At 38.6% G+C, this 19,206-nt stretch overlaps 1 protein-coding gene, 1 long non-coding RNA gene and 1 other non-coding gene across 3 annotated transcripts in view; 1 reads left to right on the top strand and 2 right to left on the bottom strand.

Annotated features, from left to right (window-relative positions):
• The window catches only part of LOC134225299 (microtubule-associated protein futsch), a 334,589-nt gene that overhangs the window by 143,659 nt on the left and 171,724 nt on the right, over positions 1-19,206 (bottom strand). The gene's annotated exons all lie outside the window — the stretch shown is intronic.
• LOC134225228 (uncharacterized) lies at positions 12,052-13,432 on the top strand. Its single transcript, XR_009983201.1, has 3 exons — positions 12,052-12,153; positions 12,290-12,536; positions 12,975-13,432. It is a non-coding gene; the product is annotated as an uncharacterized LOC134225228 (long non-coding RNA).
• Trnat-agu (transfer RNA threonine (anticodon AGU)) lies at positions 18,543-18,615 on the bottom strand. Its single transcript has one exon. It is a non-coding gene; the product is annotated as a tRNA-Thr (tRNA).

Genomic DNA, 19,206 nt, shown 5'->3' with positions numbered 1-19,206 from the left:
AAAAAGAGGACAAGCATAGCGCAATAGAATATACAGCAAACACAAACTTCCTTACAACTCACTCTTTTTTTGTATTTTATTAATTTTTCAAATTCCCCGTTAATTTTTCAAACTTTTTGTACATATAAACACAGCTGACGAATCGATTAGTGAGAAAATATATAATATCGGCCCATCCGTTCGTGAATTATATTACCTCCAAGGAAATTTAAGCTCATTTTTATATATAGAGATTAATTTTGATGGTGTGAAGAACAGTGGAACAAAGCACTAAAGATTGTGAGTGGAAGTTATATTTAAGATAAATAAAGGACGTTGCTAAAGAAACACCAACCAATCTGATGTGTTGATTTGGTCTGGAAATTAGTGTCGATTGTCCTCGCCATAACAAATGGTTGTCTGGGTGAATTCTAAGTATTTGTTTAGGGGAACTTCAGGCAGGAATTTCCAGAAGAATTTCTGGAGAAGTTTCCGTATCAATTATAGTAAGAATTTTCAAAATAATTTCCGGAGGAAATTCCAAATGGATTTTAAAGGAGTTTTTGGATGAATAAATAAATAAAGACGAATCCCTGAATGAATTTCTGAAAAAAAATCTGAACCATCTTTCGGGAAAATACTTGGAAGAATTCATAGAAAAATACTTGAAGGGCTACCCGACCAGTTAGTCACAACAAAAATTCATGATCGTCATAACATGATTATAACATAATGTGTTATATTTTTTTTACCGAATAAAAATTGCCTACATTTTTGGTAGATGCTAATTGGAAAAAACGAAGGTACCACCTACAGTATATCTTGAACCTATATTCAAAGAAGAAACAGCTGGACAAAGTTAATTGCCTACATTATGGATAATAATAATCTTTTCAAGAACATAATTTGTTATAATATAAGCTATTTTCACCCCTTTTTATGTAACACAACGAGTTATAATTTTGTTCAAAAAATAACATATTCAGTAATATTTTTGTTAAAACTAGAAGAGATTTTGTTACAATTTTTGTTATTTTAACTACTACTGGTACATGTTTTATAACAACCGCTGTTAAAAAAAAAACTGCTGTAACAGAATAACAAGGCCTGATATAAATCTATTACTATCTACTGGTCGGGTAATTTCTGGTGGAATTGGCAATTGTGTGTTGTTTTTCTTCCGGAAGTAAATCCCAATGAATTTCTGAAAGAACTTCCGGAGGAATACCTGTAGGGACTTCTCAAGTAATCCCCGGAGAAACTTCCGGAGGAGAACTTCCGGAGCACTTCCTGATGGTACTTCCGGAGTAATTCACGGATGAACTTTTTGAGGCATTTCTGAAGGACTTTGCGAAGGGATTCCTGGAGAAAATTTCGGATTTTATTCTGGAAGAAAATCAGAAGGAATTTCCATAGGAGAGCCTTCTGGAGCAATATGTGCAGGAACTCCAGGAAAAACTCTTTGAGGAACTTCAGGAGGAATTTCTTGAAAAACTTTCAGAGGTATTCCTGGTAAAGCTTCCTTAGGAATTCCTGGAAGATCTTGTGACGGAATTCCTATAGGTAACTGTGGAGGGATTTCAGGAGGAACTTCCTGAGAAACTTTCGAAGGTATGGTTGAAGGAATTTCTGAAGAACTTCCGGAGAAAGTCTTGAAGGAACCTTTGGAGGTATTCCTGGTTGAACTTCCTGAGGGATTCCTGGGGGAACTGCAGGAGGAATTCTTGAAGAAGCTTGTGGAGAGATTTCTGGAAGGTCTTTTGAAGCATTTCCTGGAGGAATTACCTGGAGAACTTCCGGAAGTGTTACTAGTAGAACTTCTGGAGGAATTCCTTGATGAACTTACGGATGAATGTCGTGAGGAACTTCCGAAGGAAGTGCTGAAGAAATTCATGGAATAGCTTCTGGAGGAATTCGTGAAGTAACTTAGGGAAAAAATCTTCAGGAGGAATTTTTGGAGGGACTTTCAGAGGAATTTCCGAACCAACTTTCAGGAGGAAACCGAGAGGAACTTGAGGAGGGTTTCCGGGAGGGTCTTCTGCAACAATTCTGGAGGAATTCCTGGAGGAGGAGCTTCCGGACAAATTCCGAAGAATTTTAAATGCATGAAATGAGTTCGCGTCGATTCAAGCCGCCACCGCCGATCACCAATGGATTGGCATTTCTACGCCTTTGCTGGCAGGAAGATCCATCTTATTTTAACTAATTCAAAATTAATAAAACGATCAAATTCCAATCAATAATTACCGAGTGCTGAATCGCTGAATTGTACTCCCTGATGGCAGTTTCGACTACGATGATTTTTTTCATTCCATTTTGCGTTCTAAGGGGCCGTACACTAATTACGTAAGCAAATTTTCTGGGTTTTTCAACAGCCCCTCCCCCCATATAAGATTTTTCCTATACATTTTTTTTTTTATTTATATGGAGCGTAAGAAACTGGCAGACCCCCCTCCCCCCGTAATTAGTGTACGACCCCTAATTACTTTTGTATTGTATTTGATATTGTTTCTACATATTGACCACAACACCCGAAAGTAACAACAAAGTACCCACCTGGAAAATGAAGCAACGCTGCGGTTACCAACGTCTGTCAATTGTTCAATAAAAATCGGCCTTCTATAACAGGCAAATTGTTTAAAAAATTGACAGTGCATTTTCTTATCAGAACACTAACTACCTGTTTGAAACTTTACATTAAAATTATACAATATGTATCAAATGAAATTCCTAATTACAAACTTAAAGCCTGTAAAAGTTGGTGCCTTATAAAGAGATTCTTGGTGGTTGAAAGTAAAATTCAGTGGGCGAATCAACACTAGTGATTAAAAAAAAGGCTTCAGAAGCAAAGACAATGGATGAGTGGCAACAGAAGCAAAATGTAGTGGATTTCGTAGCGCTGCGCTGTTGGAGCATTTTGTGAAAAGTTTAAAAAAAGACGAAATCCATAAGGAACAGGTAGAGGCATGGGCAGAGAAGCTGGAGCGTTTCTACGACGAGTTTCACCAGGTAGCTGTCAAGATGGAGGCATTGTCTACGGAGGAGGCTCCTATTGATTTGAAAGCTGAGCGACAGAAATTTGACAGTAGATACTACGCTCTACGAGCATTTTACCTAAAGCAATTACCCAAAACCACCAGTTCCCTTCCCCAAAACCAGTCGCCACTTGTGAAGCCGTTGAGCATACGACTTCCAGAAATAAATCTACCCAAATTTAGTGGCCGTCTGGAGGATTGGTGCGTCTTTCGGGATTCGTTCCAATCTGCGGTTCCCGGAGCGACATTGGGTCCGTTGAGAAGCTATATTATTTGAAGGGTCTTGTTGAAGGCGAAGCTGCGCGTATTCTCGATCCAATCAAGGTTTGTGAACAGGGTTACAAGGATGCATGGCGTGCGCTCATGCTACGCTTCGAAAATAAACGGCAGCTGATCAAGTGCCATATAAGAACACTGTTCGACACTCCCGTGATGCGCACAGAATCAGCCGAGAAGCTGCTCGCGCTAGTTGATCGACAGCAAATTTCAGTGTTGAAGAGTTTAGGTGAACCAGCTGACAAATGGAGTTCGCTTCTGGTTTATTTGCTAACGATCCGCCTTGACCCTTGTACGCTCCGTGAATGAGAAAATCACTGTACTAGGCTTGACACGGACAACATCGCCTCTGTTATGGGGGGAATCGCTTCGGCATCCAGCACAGTCGCTGACGACTCGACATCCATGCCATCGTATGTTCAAATGGTGAATTTTCTTCAAAATTACGCTCGTGTCTTGCACGCAGTTTCACCAGCTTCTTTCGCTCCTTCTCCTCGCCCCAAGCCCAAGCCTCAGCCGAAATCAGCAGCTTTTCCAATAGCAACGCATCCGAAGAACTCATCCAGTCTCTCAGCTGGTACCAATTCAACCGATCCCGAAAGGCAGTGCGAGAAATGTGGCCAGACCCATTATCTGTATCATTGTCCAGACTTCCAGAAGCTCGATGTTAGCCAGCGAACTGAATTAGTACGATCCAAAAATATTTGCATAAATTGCCTGCGATCGTCGTCTCATTTCGCCCGAAGTTGTACGGGTACCCGTTGCCGAGTCTGTTCCCGGAAACATCACACGCTGCTGCATACTGACAGTGGTGACATTCAACCCAACTTCGTTAGCCAGTCCAACGAGTCCACGTGTTGCGTTGCTTTCGAGCAAGTCTGTCCGAGTCCGTGCATAAATTTCGCCGAGTGTGTCGCGCAAGCTTCCACCCATGGAACACCAACGTCCACAACTTCCAACAACTATCCGCCCCAAGATCAAGATAATGCACAGTGCAGTTTCATCTCACAATTCCAAGCTTTAATTGCTGGCATCGTGTACCTTCCGACGGCTCTTGTAAACATCCGCAACAGTAAAGGGCGCATTATTTCTGCCCGTTGTTTATTGGATTGTGCATCCCAGCGAAACTTTATTTCGGCTGCACTGTGTGAAAAGCTTCAATTACCAAAACGTCGGTTCAGACCGCATCGTGCTTTCGTGCTGTGCGGTTCTTTCTCTCTTTGCGGAAGGAAGTTTTTAATACTACCCGAAGCTATTTTAATTTCAACGGTGCTTCTTAGCGCTATTTGTACCCACTGATCCCGTTACGATCTTTGCAAGGACCCGTGCCTTCGTTTTACGTTGGACCCGTTTGCGGAAGTAAAATTCCGACAAGCGGTGGTAATCCTGCAGGGACACCGTTCTGGGAAAAAACCTCTTAGAAGGTCACGTCTCCACGCTCAGCCATGAGCATTAATAAAAACAAGAGGAAGGGGGAGTCTCTGAATTCTCCACTTCCTTCAAAGAAACAAGGTTTCAAGACCGTCCTGCCTAAGCGCGGAAAAAATAGAAGGAAGCTGGAGAATTCAGATATTCCTTCTAACTCTAATATCGGAAATAATTCTTCTCCAATCGAACTGAGCAATCAGTTCGATTTGATTAATGATGAAATTGAGCAAATCGAATATACCTCTAGCCCAGGTGATTCGATTCATGCAGAAAGCAAAGGATTCCGCCAATTGTGGTATCTGTTGCCGAGTTTACTGGCTTCCGGAATGAGATTTTGAGTAACCTTCAGGGGATCAAGGTTTCATTTCAGATTGCTAGGAAGGGTGACTGCCGCGTTTTGCCGGGATCCTTTGACGATCGCAAACGTCTTTTTCAGTATTTAACTGAGAAGCGCCATAAATTCTTCACATACGACGACAAAACTGAGCGATTGTTCAAAGTCGTCTTGAAAGGTCTCCCCAGTGATGATAAATCACTGGATGAGATTAAAATTGAAATTTCTGAATTACTTGGAATTTCACCAGTCCAAGTAATTAAGATGAAAAAGAAATCCTACTCTGGTACTTCCCAGAGGGGCATTTCTCAAGAATTTTATTTAGTTCATTTTAACAAAAGTGAACTAAATAATATGAAAAGTTTCGAAAAGGCCTGTATTATGTCTCATGTCCGTGTTACATGGGAACATTTCCGCAGGCCTGGGGGAAATTTCCAAAACCCCACCCAGTGCCGTAAGTGCCAAAAGTGGGGTCATGGAACCAAACATTGTCACATGGATGCTAAATGCATGATTTGTGGTGGAACCTCTCACGCCAAGGACGCATGTCCTGTGAGAGAAGATTCCAATAAATTTAAATGTGCAAATTGTGGGGGCAATCATAAATCCAATTTCTGGGAATGCCCTTCACGCAAAAAAGTTTTGAATTCCCGTGCAAAATTGATGACGGGAAATTCCAATCGGATCCCAGATTCGACGGGTAGAAAATTTTCAAACGCTCAAATTTCGAAACCAGTTACCGGTCGAGCAATTCATACCCACCACAATTCACAAACAAATTTTGCCGCTCGTCAACGGGTAGCAAGCACTTCAGTAAATTCCAATTTTTCCAATGTACCTACGTTAGGGTGGCTCAAATTAGTATGGGAAAAACTTTGTTCAATTTTTTTGATGGGCCGCCCTCTTATTCGGTGCTATTTGATGCCCTGACGCTCTGGACAAAATTTTAGCCAAATCGGTCAACGTTTGGGCAGTGCTAAACTCGTTGGAAGTTTATATATAAAAATGTATGCAGAAACATCCAAAAACAGTAAATTGGAGCTGGACAACACAACTTACGATGAAGAGCTATGATACTCATTCAGACCTTGGAGAATTTAATACAGAATGTTATGCAGAAAACCGCGAGAAGATTCGAGTTTGCCCGGCTAAGTTATTAGCATTTCTCTGTAGTGGGGTTTAAGCAAATTTCGTTTCTTTTACCTTTGAAAAGAAATAAATTCACCCCTACAACACTCCAGTAAAATGCTAATATCTTTGCGTAATAAACTCTAATCTTCTCGCGGTTTTCAGCATAACATTCTGTATTTTATTTTACAAGAACTGAATGAGTATCATGGTTCTTGATCGTAAATTGTGCCGTCCAACCGCAAATCACTGTTTTGGGATGTTTCTGCATACATTTTTCCATATAAACTTCCAACGAGTTTAGCACTGCCCAAACGTTAACCGATTTGGCTGAAATTTTGCCCAGAGTATCAGGGCATCAAATAGAACCGAATAAGAGGGCGGCCCATCAAAAAATTTGAAAAAGTGTTTTTTGAGCCACCCTAACCTACGTATGCAAACATCGCTGCTGGTAGACAAAATTTCTCTTCTCAAAATGAGGTTTATACCCATGTCCCAACGGAAAATAATGGTCATGTTGCCGATTCAGGTAGCATGACTGCTTCCGATTTTGATTTTTTAACTGAACAATTGCATCACATGATTGATGCAATGTTCAAAGCAAATAACATTCCTGAAGCTGTTCAGGTTGGTATAAAGTACACACAAAAAATTGTTATCGGACTCCGTTTCAATGGATCCAAATAATTGTGTGAAAGTTCTAAATTGGAATGCCGCTCTCTTAAGGGTAAGGAAGATGAATTATTCAACTTCCTTTCAGTTCCTAATGTGCATATTGCCATTATAACTGAAACGTATTTAAAACCAGGACTCTCCATTAAAAGAGATCCAAATTATTTTATCTACAGAAATGATCGTCTTGACAGCGCCTGTGGTGGGGTCGCCATCGTCATTAATAGACGTATCAAACATAAATTATTTTCTTCGTTTGAAACCAAAGTTTTTGAAACCTTGGGAGTTTCTGTTGAAACAAATTTTGGTCAATTTTCCTTCATTGCAGCCTATTTGCCTTTTCAATGCAATGGGCAGCAAAAGAATTTGTTGAAAGCTGATCTTCAAATTCTGACTCGCAACAAATCAAAATTCTTCGTAATTGGTGACTTCAATGCCAAACACCGTTCATGGAATAATGCTCAAAGCAATTCCAACGGCAAAATTCTATTTGAAGATTGTTCTGCGGGATATTATACTATTCAATATCCCAATGGCCCTACTTGTTTTTCTTCCAGTCGAAATCCTTCTACAATTGATTTAGTTTTAACGGATTCAAGTCAGCTGTGTGGCCAATTGGTAACTCATGCTGACTTTGACTCTGATCACCTTCCTGTGACATTTGAAATCTCACAAGAAGCCATTTACAATCCAATCAGCTCTACTTTTAATTATCATAGAGCTGATTGGAATTTAAATAAAACATATATCGATAGGAATTTTGATGTTAATATTCCTTTGGAGTGAGTGATATTGACAATGCGCTCGTATCTTTGACAAATTTAGTTGTCGAAGCCAGAGGCATTGCAATTCCTAAATGTTAAAATTAAATTCAACTCCATTATTATTGACGACGATCTTCAGCTACTGATCCGTCTTAAAAATGTGAGGCGAAGGCAATACCAAAGAACTCGCGATCCCGCGTTGAAAGTTATTTGGCGAGATTTGCAAAATGAAATTAAAAAACGTTTCGCTATTCTGAGAAATACCAACTTTGAGAATAATGTCTCGAAGTTGGATCCCAGTTCGAAACCCTTTTGGAAATTGACGAAAATTCTTAAAAACCTCAAAAGCCAATTCCAGCGCTTAAAGAGGGAAATAAAATTTCATTAACAAATGGCGAAAAGGCTCAAAAACTTGCTCAGCAGTTCGAGAGTGCCCATAATTTTAGTCTAGGTCTCACTAGTCCAATTGAGGATCAGGTTACACGAAGCTTCGAAGACATTCTCAACCAAGATAATGTTTTTGACCCTTCGTTGGGAACTAATTTGGATGAAGTGAGATCTATTACTAGAAAATTTAAAAACATGAAAGCCCCGGGTGATGATGGTATTTTCTACATACTTATCAAAAAACTTCCTGAGAGCTCTTTATCCTTTTTGGTTAATTTATTTAACAAATGTTTTCAATTGGCATACTTCCCAGATAAATGGAAAATCGCTTATGTTTTTCCAATTTTGAAGCCGGCCAATAATTCAGCTGAGGCTTCTAGTTATCGCTCAATCAGTTTGCTTTCTTCAATAAGCAAACTGTTTGAAAAGATTATTTTAAATAGAATGATGGTTCATTATAATGACAATTATTTTTTTGCTGATGAGCAATTTGGTTTTCGCCATGGGCATTCAACCACTCATAAGTTATTAAGAGTTACGAATTTAATTCGGCTCAACAAATCTAAAGTATATTCGACTGGAGTTGCTCTTCTTGATATAGAGAAAGCATCTGACAGTGTTCGGCATGAAGGATTGATTGTATAATTGATGAATTTCAATTTTCTTCTGTACATTATTAAACTGATCCAAAATTATTTATCAGATCGCTCACTGCAGGTAAACTATCAGAATTCTAAATCTGACAGATTACCTGTTGTATAACATTTTTACTTCTGACTTACCTGATTTACCACCAGGGTGTCAAAAATCTTTGTTCGCAGATGACACAGGTCTCTCAGCCAAAGGGCGTAGCCTTCGTGTCATTTGTAGTAGATTGCAAAAAAGTTTGGATATTTTCTCCACTTACTTGCAAAAATGGAAAATTTCCCCGAATGCTTCCAAAACTCAGCTTATAATTTTCCCACATAAGCCGAGAGCTTCTTATTTGAAACCTTCTAGCAGACATATTGTCACTATGAATGGGGTTCCAATATATTGGTCTAGCGAAGCTAAATATTTGGGACTTCTGCTAGATCAAAAATTAACTTTTAAAAATCACATTGAAGGCCTTCAAGCCAAATGTAACAAATATATTAAGTGTCTATATCCACTTATAAACAGAAAATCAAAACTTTGTCTTAAGAACAAACTTTTTATTTACAAACAAATTTTTAGACCTGCCATGTTGTATGCTGTGCCAATATGGACTAGTTGCTGCAATACCAGAAAGAAGGCACTTCAGAGGATTCAAAATAAAATTCTGAAAATGATTCTGAAGTTGCTTCCGTGGTATAGTACCAAAGAACTTCATAGAATTTCTAATATTGAGACATTGCAACAAATGTCCAACAAAATAATTTCCAATTTTAGACAAAAATCGTTGCAATCTTCTATTGCAACGATTAGCTCCTTGTGCCCTTAGTATAAATTAGGTTAAGTTTAGTTTAAGTAGAAAACATTGAAATTCCTACATGGTTCAATTCAACCAGAGGAAATATTCTAACTGCCAGAGGCAATTGAAATGTATTAATAATAACTAAAAATGTAACATAGCAAATAAGGATGATAGTGTTAAGAAAACACGGAACACCTAGTCTAAGAGATGAATGCATGTATTAGATAATTAGCAAATAAAATTAGTAAAAAAACCCAGATTAATCCACCTAGCGGTGATGGTGCCTTTCTCGACCTTCGTAAAATGTGTGTGCTTGAAAATAGATGAGCTAGTAGCTAGGAGTAAAAAAGACAAATTTCTTTGTCCGTTCTATGAAAATCAGATTATTTATGGCAAAGATATTGTAGATCCAGTTGAAAACCGAAAATCATATTTTGTCCCATTCCCGGATGTCGCGACTGCATTGCGAGTGGTGCCCGACTATGGCACAGTTGCGCACTACTCGCGATGCAGTTGCAACATCTGGAAATGCGAGAAAATGCGATTGTCGCGAAACCTCGGTTCGGTTTTCAGCTTGATCTACAATATGCTAATAAGTATTTCGACATTTTTGTTTCCTTTTCCAATCTTTTTGACGTACATACCCCTGTTTTATTTTACCCAGTCATATATTTTAAGGATATCACTTTTGGATGTAAATTGAACTGAAGCTCCGACTACACAAAAAGAAAACGAAAATGTCATTCCCATCAAGCGAGCGGAGGGCAATATTTGTTATGATATAAATCTCATGACCGTCTTTCTGCCAAACTCCCGTATGAAGAGGGTGGGAAGTGTATCAGTGTGGAAGCATCCGATAGTTCGTTTTCGGAAAGAAATTATAGCCTTTCGGTACAACTTTGTTGCACAAGAAAGGCAAAAAGTATTTTGCCCATAATTTCTCCAATCTGGCCAACTTTCAATAAAAAATAATAGAACAGAATTCCGCGTCTAATGCAATTTGTTGTGAGTAAATCGGTTGAGGGTAAGTCCATTGAAAGTCAGCTAGACTTTTTTACTCGCTTTTTTATAACACATAGTATATTTTGGCCATAATTTCTGTGCCCATGGTCCAAATTTTCAATAGAAAACAATACGACAGGATTCCGAGTCGAATGAAACTTGTTGGAATTATAGATAGTGGAATATATAGATGAGTGAAGATAAATCCTCTTTCTCCAAACGAACTGTCAAACGTGTCTCCAAACGAGCATGACGTCACGATTTCAATGGAAACGTTAAGGGCTGTGACGTCATATGTGCGTGTGCACGGGCAGAAAAATCGACTCAGCCATGCTTTCGCTCATCTATATATTCTACTATCTATAGTTGGAATTAAATCGGTTGAGGATAAGTTCCAAAAAAGTGAGCTAAACTTTTCGCACTTTTGGTGCGCACACACACACACAGAGACATCATCGCAGTTCGTCGAGCTTATACGTATATAACACTATGAGTCTCCAGGCCTTCTGTAAAAGTTTGGTTTTGGAGCGAACATACAGCCTTTTCGTATAAAAAGGCAAAAATGGTGTTTCAGCCATAATTTCCGATCCCATAGTCCGATCTAGCCAATTTTCAATAGAAAACAATGGGACAAGATTCTGCGTCGAATACAATCTGTTGCGAGCGTCAATTGAGATTCTCACGTCCGAATGTGTGAGTGGCGATAAAAGGAAAACAAACACTCCTAGATGTTGCAACTCAGCAAAGATTGGGTAAAAATGAGTATATTTCCATATATTTTTTTACTCTTTTGAAATCATTGTGATGACCCGATCATTTTTTAGGTTATGAGCAGAAGGAAAACAAACATGTTTTTACACATGACGAATTGCACATTAGTGTGCGAGCGCTAAACGTCACTCATCTCTATAGATGAAGTCTAAAGGTGCCGTCAGACGTTGCAAGCAAATCACTCGCAACGAGCATTTTGCTCGCAGAAAGCGACAACTGTCAAAAATTTTCCTGTCTGACTACACTGAAAGTGATTGCATGCAAACAAATGACAAGTCGTAAGCAAACGCTCCCCGGATAAAAATTTACAGTACCTTGTATGGCATAATCCATTGAAATACAATAGATTATATAATAAATAATACAATCTATTGTACGTTTATTGTAGATTTCACACGGTTGAAAAAATCTTTTTTGTACTTACTTTACAAGCACAGTAAATTTAAATGTTATCGATACATCCTATTATATTTCTATTGTTCACTTTTGTTTTGTATTGGGTATCCAAAAACTAAACAAATTATAAACGTATTCTATCTGGGAGATCAAAAAATCATTCATAAAGGAAAACATAGCATAATTTAAAAATATTTCATTGATTCATTATATTAATGAAAAAACAATGGACAACAATAAAATAACTATAGCTTTCATTATTAAATGAAACAAAAGTTATTCCAATTTTTCCCAATATTTTTTTCTATTGTGGGCCTGAAATGTTCATATGTTATGAATAATTCGTATATTTTCAAATAAAAAATAACTAAAACTTTTGCTTTCATTTTACTCGGAGAAAGAGTGAATTTATTTGAGCGTGTACGGTTTGTTTATGTTTTGTAAAAAAAAACGAAAAAAGTGACATGGTGCATAAAGTGTCTATTTTACTGCGGATTCTGGTAGTGGGCCAGCGCCGGATCATTGGCCGCCTTATCCGTAATAATGGTGAGTATTGAGTGTCATATATAGTATGTACCGGATGATTTTGATGCGAGGGAGATCTTTAAAATCCTTAATTTTCTTAATTTTCACCACCGAAGCAGGTGGAAACGTTTTTGTTAACTACTTAATCTATTTTCAGCTCTGTTTGGAAACAACAACGCAGAGAATCGAGAGAAATGGATGTAGTTCCGACGGGTTCTGACCAAGAGCGTGAAGAATGCCTGTAAATTTCACGTGAGGGAACCAGTCCGGCACCGGTATTTGGTGGCACCAGCCCACCTGCGTTCGGTGGTTCCATTGTGGGCGCAACATATACGGCTGCTGACTTTGAAGTATCGCTAATTTTTGGTGCCGACCCCGAATCGTTAGCCACAGCCACATTCATGGTAAAATATCCATATAAACATTTTTTTATTTTGTCGTTACTTAATGAAACACAGTGGCTGGTTTCCTATCCGCCGCTGTCAGCAATCAGGTGCTAACGTATATGCACAAACAGCAGCAACTGCCGGAATTTTGTATGGCGAAAGGTATCTAGCGCGAGTTTTCTTAGAAATTCGAACTTTTCACGAAACACTATTTGGAACCAGCTATGTAGGAAGAGGTTCGTTACTACGTCTACTAAATATTTTTTCGATAAAGGTGCTAAACTTCAAGAAATCAAACCTTACTGCCTTTCACTATACAGATTTCAGAGAGTTAACTCCTAATATGCCGCTGTAAGCATTATCAACGTGGGTGGATTCATTAATACATTACTATTACTTTAGATTTGCTTTCCACATTTTCATATGTTTTCATTATATTTTTCTCCTCGATTCCAGCGCCCTATTTGGTACCGCTTCCACGGTTACATCGCTTATTGGTGGGATCATTTCAACACCGGCAGCATGAGTACAAGAAATACGGAAACGAATCGTGGCTAGAAATCGTACATATTTTGGACCCTGCCACTTTGGACTGAGTAATTTTAAATTATATAAATTTTACAACACTTTGTTGTTTTACAATTTATTTTATTAACAGGGAAAATTTACATTTCTTGTGAGATGCAAAAAATGATTTTAACGATTAAAAAATATCATCGCCCTTTTGTGCTTTTGTGATATCTATTCAATATCACAAAGTGCAATGATGTATTGCAAAGTGAATCATTTTTTTTTTTGCATTTCACAAGATATGTGATTTTTTCCTCTGTTAGTAAAATAAATTGTAAACACTAAATTGTATTGTATTTTTATTGTAATACTGAAGTGAATTTTAATCTAAAACCTGTTGTACTTCTATGGTAAGAGAATAAAAAAAGTAATGAATAACATTTAAATCACATTGTTTTCTATTGTTTCGGCCATAAAAATCCGTAGAAATCATCCCATTGATGAACCGTAAAATCAATTGTTTTGCTTTAAATTTTGTATGAAAAAATTTCGAAATTTTTATTGTAAAGATACATAACAACCCTATTTTTTAATGGAAAAGTCCCATTTACCATAGATTTTATCGTGCAAAACCATAAATTCTAATGCAATTTTATTGTAAAATTTCCATTACAATCAATAGTAATTATTATGTTCCAAATGGTGCTTTAGCAGCAAAATTAATGGTTTTCCAATGATATTTTTATCCGGGTCGCTTGCAATGTGTGACTGCTAAGCGTTAAAAATTTTCAACTCGCAGAAACAAAATTGCGCTTGCTAGTGCAGCACTAGCAAATTTTTCGCTCTCAAAATTGAAAACGTTTTTAGGTGGCAGTGTTGCATTGCAAAAATAGGAATGAAATTAGATTTTGAAACAAGTTTTTCGTTTTTGTTTATATTTGCATGAGAGTAAATCTGTCATTTTCTTACAGTAAAAATTGCTACGTGTGACTGCAATTGCGAGTGCTCTCAGAAATCATTCGCTCGCACGAGTGATTTGCTTGCAACGTCTGACGGAGCCTTAAGTGCTAAAAAAGTGAGCTATAGCTATAGACTTTTCGAACTCTTTTTCACAATAAATAGTAATTTGACCATAACATCTAAGCCCATAGTCCGATCTGGCCAATTTCCAATAAGAAAATATGAGACATTCTGCGTCGAATGCAACTTGTTGTGAGCAAATCGGTTAAGGATATGTGCCCGAAAAACGCGATTTTTTTGTATGAATTTGTATTTTGGCCATAACTTTCGATCCATAGTCCGATCTGGCCAAATTCAAATAGGAAACAATGGGACAGGATTCTGCGTCGAATGCAACTTATTGCGAGCAAATCGGTTGAGGATATGTGCCCGAAAAATGAGTGACATTTTTTACGCGATTTTTCGTATGAATTTGTATTTTGGCCATAACTTTTGATCCCATAGTACGATCTGGCCAATTTCAAATAGGAAACAATGGGACAGGATTCTGCGTCAAATGCAATTTGTTGCGAGCAAATCGGTTGAGGGTTAGTGCCCGAAAAATGAGTGACATTTTTACGCGATTTATTGTATGATTTTGTATTTTGGTCATAACTTCTGATCCCATAGTCCGATCTGGCCACTTTCAAATAGGAAACAATGGGACAGGATTCTGCGTCGAATGCAATTTGTTGCGAGCACATCGGTTAAGGATATGTGCCCTAAAAATGAGTGACATTTTTTACGCGATTTTTTCGTATGAATTTGTATTTTGGCCATAACTTTTGATCCCATAGTCCGATCTGGCCACTTTCAAATAGGAAACAATGGGACAGGATTCTGCGTCGAATGCAATTTGTTGCGAGCAAATCGGTTGAAGATAAGTGTCCGAAAAATGAGTGACATTTTTTACGCGATTTTTCGTATGAATTTGTATTTTGGCCATAACTTTTGATCCCATAGTCCGATCTGGCCAATTTCAAATAGGAAACAATGGGACAGGATTCTGCGTCGAATGCAACTTGTTGCGAGCACATCGGTTGAGGATATATGCCCGAAAAATGAGTGACATTTTTACGCGATTTTTTTGTATGAATTTGTATTTTGGCCATAACTCCTGATCCCATAGTCCGATCTAGCCAATTTCAGATAGGAAACAATGGGACAGGATTCTGCGTCGAATGCAACTTGTTGCGAGCAAATCGGTTGAGGGTAAGTGCCCGAAAAATGAGTGACATTTTTTGAGTAGTTTTGCGCACACACACACACATACACACACACACACACACACACACACAGACATCACCTCAATTCGTCGAACTGAGTCGATTGGTATATAACACTATGGGTCTCCGGGCCTTCTATAAAAAGTTTGTTTTTGGAGCGATCATATAGCCTTTACCGTATACTTAGTATACGAGAAAGGCAAAAACGTCGGTTATCGCAACCAATAACGATTAGCGGGATTGGAAGAGCGACAACGGTAGTGGAGCACGAAGCTTGCGTGAGCATTTTCTCCCGTGTTTCAACATTTTCCATAAGGGTTCGATGCTAGTCCTTCCATCAATCACCGTGAAGCTCCCGCAGTTTTCCGTTGACGTTCGGCAATGGCCTATTCCGCAGCACATCAACCTCGCGGATCCTACATTCGCGGTAGCTCGGGATATTGACATGATTCTAGGAGCTGCTCATTTTTTCCGTGTTCTTCGCTACGGCCGAATCCTTCTCGGGAACGATCTCCCGCTACTCCAAAACACCGAATTTGGGTGGATTGTGTCTGGAGAGTGTATGCTAGAGGACCACAACCATGAAGATCCCTGTAGCTGTCAGCAACCCATGCGCAATCGACGAGCTGGTCAACCATTTTTGGCAGTTGGAGAATGTACAGCATTCGAGAGGGTGGTCTCCGTCCGAGCGGTATTGCGAGGAACATTTCGTAGAACATACCGTGCGAAATCCTGATGGTCGCTATGTAGTGAAGCTCCCAAAGCGCGAAGAACTGCTTTCAAGGATTGAAGACAACTGGTACAATGCTACACGGCGTTTCTACTCCCTAGAACGGTCGCTCGCCCAGAATCCTGAGCAGCACGCCATGTACCAGAAGTTCATCCACGAGTATTTGGCACTCGGACACATGCGGGTGGTCGACACAAACGAGCGATACACCAAACCTCGATACTACCTTCCCCACCACGCAGTGATCAAGATGAACAGTACCACCACTAAGCTGCGAACCGTTTTTGATGCGTCTTGTCCGTCGAAATCTGGTCTATCGCTCAACGATGTTTTGCTTGCCGGTCCCACTATCCAAGACACTCTAGTTACGATCGTCATTCGTTTTCGAATCTTCGAATTCGTCGCCTCGGCGGATATTGAGAAAATGTACCGGCAAGTGCTAGTGTCAGAGCAGGATCAGCCACTGACTCGAATTGTATGGCGTGATCATCCAGATCTTTCATTGAAAATCTATCAACTACTCACCGTTCAACAGCAAGAAGAGTGGACTTAATTGTGAAAAATGCTTTCCAAGAAACTCTAATCAAGTATCACAGAAACTAAATCAATTCAAGACACTAATCACTGGTTCACCACAATGCCATACAGAGAGTTATTATACTGGTTATAATATCGGTACTTTCGGAAATTCACATCAGCGATAACAAAACGGGTACATTAGATCACGACGGTTTTCGCTATTCTAATTTGGTTTTATTGGTTGGTACATATATACATAAACGTATTGAGAATTTTTTCCTACAAGAGGGCAAAGTGTGGCTTTAAGTTTGTAATTAGGAATTTCATTTGATACTTATTGTATAATTTTAATGCTACGTTTTGACAGGGCAAGTGAATTGGACAACTCAGTTGGATTCAATTGACTTGTCAAAAGTTGAACACGATCAACTTTATTTTCGTTCAAGTGAATTGAATTAAGATTTAATTGCATTTTATTCGGCAACTCGGCCGTACGAAAATCATTTTTTTGTTAAATAGGAGCGCGTAGTAGGCCCGACTTCCACACTGCCGTAATCTGGAAAAGTGACGTAACAGCCATTTTACAACATGCATGTTTTTCATTTTTCTGTTAAAGAGCTCGATGAGTAGTACTCGTTAACACCATTTTTCAGATTACGGCAGCACAGTTGATGCGTCTTCGTATTTCATGACTAATATTATCATCAGCCCAAGATGAATACACCACTAGGTGTTCCAATCTGCCAAGTTCACGATTCAGCCACCTTGGATTTTAGTATAGGAGAGCCAGCCTGTTTGTTTTCGTTTTGAACTGAAAATAAATTTTTCACCCCCGTTTTCTTCTCTACCACAAACTTGGCACAGAAGAAGGACATAGGGTAAAAGACCCAATAGTGGAGGAACTAAGCACGTTCCAACACTAATTCCTGGGTTACTTCTAATCTATATTTCATTTCCCTTACCTTGAGAGTGCATCCGAAAGCTCATAATTTCAATTTTATCCAGAGCGTGCCATAATAGTATCAAAATCCTTTCTTGTTACCTGAAATCAATCCTCCAATTATTGGTGCCGTGTTCCAAAAGTTGCGGTATTTTGTTATTCGTGTTCCTATAGTTGCGAATAGGGTGACCATATGGTATCCTAAAGGAGGACATGTCCTCCTTTTTCAATAAAATTCGGATGTCCTCCTTTCGCGCTGAAATGGCCTCCTTTTTGTATATTATGAGGAAATAATTAAAAATGCTGGACATTAATTTTTGGAGAGTTTTTTCTTGTTATCGCTGAAGAATTACAACAGAGATCCATTTGCAAATGAAACTTACAGCTGAAAATATACATTTATGCTTAATTCCTTTCCAATTTGGAGCATTTCCATCTAATTTTCGATAAAAATCAATATAAATTAGATGAGTGTATTAGAAGATGTCAAAAGAAGGTTTTGAAATAATTGTTTGATAATTTCACGAAATTGTGAGTAATGGGCTATAAACTGATTCAAATGCTTCTCAAGAATTGCTGCGAGAAAGTATTCATTGAATCATTTTCGTAACACATGGTACGTTTCCCCAAAATAGTCTAGAAAAATCTATAAATGGTCACCTGTCATAAGTCCAGTTTAGCACTATTCCACTTAATATATAAATGGAATGGTGCTGAATTCGTCCTATTACAGGTGAAGACATTGCACTTAACTCCCAAATTGAGGGGAACGTGCCTCCTGAGCCGACGTTCTGATACCTGATGATCGCATATTTTCAATAATCGACAAATGTAGGCATGAGAGAAATGGAGGGATATTGACTGTTTCCTTGGTAACAAAACGCGCCGACCACTTTTTAGGCATCTTTAAAATCGTCGCCAATAACTATATTCTAAAACTGTGTTAGCAGGACATTAAATAATTTTAATCTGCATGCAAAACAGGACATTTCTTGGTATTCGAATACAAATTAATTGCGTACAAGGTATTCAGGCGATAACATTGTCCAGTGTTACTGTTATGCGGTCACTCTGCTCAATGTTAAAAACAAAAATGTACTTTCCCTTCGATGGGACTCGAACCCACGCTACAGTACACTAGACTAGTGCTTTAACCAACTAAGCTACGAAGGACCTCCGTCGGCCTTTGCAACCTAGCGGCTACTGAATGAGCTCGAGATTCCCAAGTTTTCATAACATTGTTACAATTCATTCAGCTTTACAAATATTTTTTCAATTTTTTTTGGGCCAAAATCTATGCGAAATTCACTTTTGGAGGATCCACTTTCAAGCCAATGACGCATTCCAGATAGGCGTCCCGTCTTTCGCAGGTCTTGCTGGTCACATTATGCTTACATCAATCTACTACACAATTGAGGTTTTCTGGATTCCATTGGGATCGCGATTCGACCATCTTATTGGATTGGAGTTAGATTTTATTGTCCAAATTGATCCAGTAGTATGGGTTGGGTTTCGTTGACACATCCATATCAGAGTTAGTTTTTCTCGATGCGAATACATCCGATAGCGATTCCGACTTTCAAGCGACTTACTTCAAAGTTAGATTTTCAGCATTTTTTAATTTAATATTTAGCAATCTGCTTCAATCATATTCGAGGGGCCCAAAGGACATTTTTTTTGTCAGAATATTTTACAAAACTAATGTATGGGGTATTGGTAGCTTCTTATACAGAATTGTAAGAAAATCTAACAATCGCTGGCTGG

The sequence above is a fragment of the Armigeres subalbatus genome, chromosome 3, assembly GCF_024139115.2.
Source record: "Armigeres subalbatus isolate Guangzhou_Male chromosome 3, GZ_Asu_2, whole genome shotgun sequence".
In the NCBI taxonomy this organism is placed as follows: domain Eukaryota; kingdom Metazoa; phylum Arthropoda; class Insecta; order Diptera; family Culicidae; genus Armigeres; species Armigeres subalbatus.
Note: the sequence above shows the minus strand (reverse complement) of the source record. Positions and strands in the feature narration are given on the sequence as shown.